Source organism: Triticum urartu, chromosome 2A (genome assembly GCF_056163025.1).
Source record: "Triticum urartu cultivar PI428250 chromosome 2A, HENAU_Tu73, whole genome shotgun sequence".
NCBI classification, from domain to species: domain Eukaryota; kingdom Viridiplantae; phylum Streptophyta; class Magnoliopsida; order Poales; family Poaceae; genus Triticum; species Triticum urartu.
The window spans coordinates 717677362-717681924 of record NC_141874.1 but is presented as its reverse complement, the minus strand read 5'-3'; the positions used below and the strand labels follow the sequence as shown (position 1 = coordinate 717681924).

General features: G+C 51.1%; 1 pseudogene; it reads right to left on the bottom strand.

Annotated features, from left to right (window-relative positions):
• Window positions 1–1147: 1147 nt before the first annotated feature.
• Window positions 1148–2034, bottom strand: LOC125538112 (uncharacterized; annotated as a pseudogene).
• Window positions 2035–4563: the final 2529 nt, after the last annotated feature.

The window sequence follows — 4563 nt, the reverse complement described above, 5'->3', positions numbered from 1 at the left end:
TAAATTAAACTACAAGTAGTGCCGTCTTCTGTCGTCTCCCATGTTTTAAAGTACTGACTATGAAAACAAGACTGAATCAGCCTGCGTGCACAAGTCGGTGTTGCTCAGTGCACCTTTCCATTTGCTACTCCCGCGCAGGCTCCAGTACTACTTGAACATATGCACGTGCATGCTTGCGAGTCTGGATGGAACCAACTCAGCCTAGGGCATTCTCTTTTTCATGATTTTTAATTTCAGCTTATCACATTGGTCCTGTTTGGATTTATCGGTTAGAGTTAATTTGAGTTAGTTTGAACTCAATTAATTTAAAAATATCCAAACAGGAGGGTTAGTTTGGGTCTAACCCACTCAATAAAACTAACCCATCCAAGAGGTGTTTATTTGAATTAGTTCTTCTTGGGACCATTAAAAAACATATTTTTCTCTCGCTCTTTTCATAGCAGATCCCTCTTCACTTCCTCGAAACTTCTCGTCCTCTCTCTCCCTCCCTCTCGCACCGCCCGTAAAGGCGTCTCGCCGTATCCGTGCTTCATCTAACCCTACCATCCAAATATCTCTTTAGTTAGAGTTAGATCAGAATTAGTTTAGAGTTGAAATCTAATTCTAACCTCTAACTGAGTTAGAGTATCTAAACAGGGCCGTTGAATACAATACTATGTGGGACGGGATGCATAGCGGCCGTTTGTCTTGTCTCTTTCCTCCGGAGAATTAGGATCTAGAAAAAAGTAGTGCACGGCGCTTGGCTTAACTACTGTAGTGTACTGAATGACAACACCAAGCTATTTTTCTTTGGAAGAAAGTATGAGTGCTAAGAGCAACTTCGACAGCCGCCCAACACGTGGCATGCTAAAAAGCAGTTTACAGCGTGTTCATCATCTGAAAAAACGCGGCGGGAAGCGCTGAATCCAGCAGTCACGCTAAAATTTAGCACGCGCATAACTCCAGCAGCCGTGCTAAAATGCAGCACGCGCACGTAGCTCCAGCAGCCGAACATCGCGTACATATTTTTAAATAAAAATGATACTAAGTAAAAATTCATAGATAAAAACGATACATAGATATTTTACATAGTTTCACACAATAGATGGATAAAACTAAGGTCCAACGACATAAAAAAAACTATTAGATAGTGCAATGCAACTACAACCTACTCCCAGTCGTCATCATTGTCATCCTCGATGGTCTGGTCCGAAGTATCAAGCCACATGTTGTCCCAACGAGGATCATTAACCGAAAAGATCAACTGCCCACCATTTTCCACAATCTCGCACTACGATAATGCCAGCGCCTTCCGCCGACGCCTGTCTAACCGTTCCGCGCGGCGCTTTGCCGTCTGCCCCGCCCAGTAGGCTTGCTCGTGACGGCGTCCTCCGGGTGACGCCGGCGCCACTCCGCCATGGCCCGCTCGTCCTCCTCGGCGATGAGGAGGCGGCGCTGCCGCTCAGCGTGCTCTGCACGGTCTTGGGCCGTGATAAGACGAGGCGGAGGGGCGACGTCCAGCGCCTGCTGGAACGTGTAGACGTCCTGGAAGTTCATCTGCGGGCGTGGCCTGTCTAGGCGCCACGCCGCCGCGTCGTACGCGCGGGCGGCCTCGTGCGCCATCTGGAAGGTGCCGAGGCCGAGCCGGACATCGCCGGACCAGATCTCCGAGTAGTACCAACCGTTGGGGCGCTGGCGGACGCCGCGGTAGCCCGACGCTCCTCGGTGACGCGGCGGCATGATGGCGCGTCGGTGGCGGGGCGCTGGAGCGGCGAGGAAGCAACAAGGAAGTGGTGGAGGCGCGCGTGGCAGCGAAAGAGGAAGAGAGAGTGTGGAATACCCGTGTGGCGAGCGCCGCAATTTAAAGGCGCACGGAAGCGGTGCGCCAAAAATAGCGCGCGAGTTGCTGCCTTTTCCCCCCGCGTGCAAACGAGTCCCCTGCGCGCTAGTTTCCCGCCAACGCTGGAGCGCGCGAAAATGTCCCCCCCCCGTGCTAAAAACACAGTTTACCACGCGTGTGCCTTTTGGCGCGGCTGTTGGAGATGCTCTAAACATAATGCGCCCAACAGCCGTCCAATGCACGGCGTGCTAAAAGCAGTTTGCAGCGCGCTCATCGCTTGAAAAAACGCGCCGGGCAGCGCTGGCTCCAGCAGTCGCGCTAAAATTTAGCGCGCGCGTAGCTCCAGCAGCCACGCTAAAATACAGCACGCGTGCGTAGCTGCAGCAGCCAAACATCGCGTACATATTTTTAAATAAGAAACGATACTAAATAAAAAATCATAGATAAAAACGATACATAGATATTTTACATAGTTTCACAAAATAGATAGGTAAAACTACGGTCGAACGACATAAAAAAACTACTAGACAGTGCAATGCAACTACAACCTACTTCTAGTCATCATCATCATCATCATTGTCATCCTCGATGGTCTGGTCCGAGGTATCGAGCCACATGTCGTCCCAACGAGAATCATTAGCCGAAAAGATTGACTGCCCACCATTTTCAACAATCTCGCACTGCGATAACGCCAGGGCCTTCCGCCGAAGCATGTCCAACCGTTCCGCGTGGCGCTTTGCCGTCTGCCCCGTCCAGTAGGCTTGCTCGTCGGCGATGTCCTCCGGGTGGCGCCGACGCCACTCCGCCATGGCCCGCTCGTCCTTCTCGGCGATGAGGAGGCGGCGCTGCCGCCCAGCGTGCTCCGCATGGTCTTGGTCCGTGATAAGACGAGGCGGAGGGGCGATGTCCAGCGCCTGCTGGAGCGTGTAGACGTCCTGAAAGTTCATCTGCGGGCGTGGCCTGTCTAGGCGCCACGCCGCCGCGTCGTACGCGCGGTCGGCCTCGTGCGCCGTCTGGAAGGTGCCGAGGCTGAGCCGAACGTCGCCGGACCGGATCTTCGAGTAGTACCAGCCGTTGGGGCGCTGGCGGACGCCGCGGTAGCCCGACTCTCCTCGGTGGCGCGGCGACATGGTGGCGTGTCGGTGGCGGGGCGCTGGAGCGGCGAGGAAGTAATGAGGAAGCGGGGGAGGTGTGTGTGGCAGCGGAAGAGGAAGAGAGTGTTTGGAATAGACGCGTGGTGAGTGCCGCAATTTAAAGGCGCGCCGGAAGCGGAGCGTCAAAAATAACGCGCTGCCTTTTCCCGCGCGCTAATTTCCCACCAACGCTGGAGCGCGCGAAAACGTCTCACGCACGCTAAAAATTCAGTATACCCCGCGCGCGTCTTTTGACACGGCTGTTGGAGATGCGTAAACATAATGCGCCACCTGCTTAGTTGCCAGAGCGTGTTTGCATCATTGTATCGAGGGAACTTGGAGATTTGAGGCAACAGTAGCTAGTTTCTTGTGGTGCAACTGCAACCAAGTGTTCCTACGTAAATGTTTTGGTAAATTTCGGTTTGGATCTCCGGCTGGCTCCTGGAGGTTGTCAACAGCCACCTGACTGCACCCTCCAACCGGCCTCTCCATTGGACGCCGCTAGGGGCCGTGCCTGCCTGCGCGTGGAGGTCCGTCCGTCCGGCGGCGGGCACCACTTGTCCTGGCCCACATCCCACACGCCAGCCTCCACAAACACCGGTCCCAGGCCGAAAAAAGGCACACCAGCTTGTGCCCGCAAGCCGCCCGCTGCGCCTCAGGTGCTCGCATGTATACCACCACCCACCAGCTCAATGTACGACACGACGATTCCGTCTGGACTGGGCCGCCATGGAAAAATGCTCCAAGCAAGATTCGGATCTCCCAGGGCCCAGGAGAACGACGCCTTTGTTGGACAGAATCCTGCGTGCGCGTGGAAATGGACAGACCGGCATCTTGCCGTTCACGCCGTACGACGCATGCCACACGCGGGGATTCCGGCAGGATAAGTAAACGGTCCAGGGCCGGCCCTGTGTTTCGGGAGGCCCTCGGCGAACTCGACAACATGGCTCCTTTAAGTCCTAAGATCATATATGTATGTGTTTGCATGATATATATATATATATATATATATATATATATATAAAACTTTATTTGCATAATACTAAAAGTAAACTTTCAACCACACATCTTTAGTTTGAAATTTGACTACAATAGTTGTTGGACAATGCATAATAAAACAAACATGACATGATTATCTCAAATAGGAAACAAATTTATTTGCTCCTCTGTATACTTTCACAATCTTCATTGACCTCAACATCTGAATTTTCATGCTCGGGATTAGTTCCTTGTCTATGTTCTTCACTGACATCAACAATACTTGAAGATGTAAAATACTTTGTCAAACAACCCTTCAGTGGTTGAATTTTCAATGTATTTCTTTCTTTCTTTTTCTTTTTTCAGCACCCGACAAATGCTTCTTAGGCAACATGGCATGCTAATGTCCTAATATTACGAAGCAAAGAGTAGACAGCGAATTAGAAATTTATAGATCCGATGATCAGAACCCTAGACATGTACACAGAATGACAAAATACTATGAAAGATTGAATTAGAAAATTGTACATAAAAAATTAGATACTTCATGGGATGAATAGTTTAATATGCATACTAAGGAAACTACTGAAATTGAGGATGGATGAATGGATCAGGAACATCCGAACATGGATA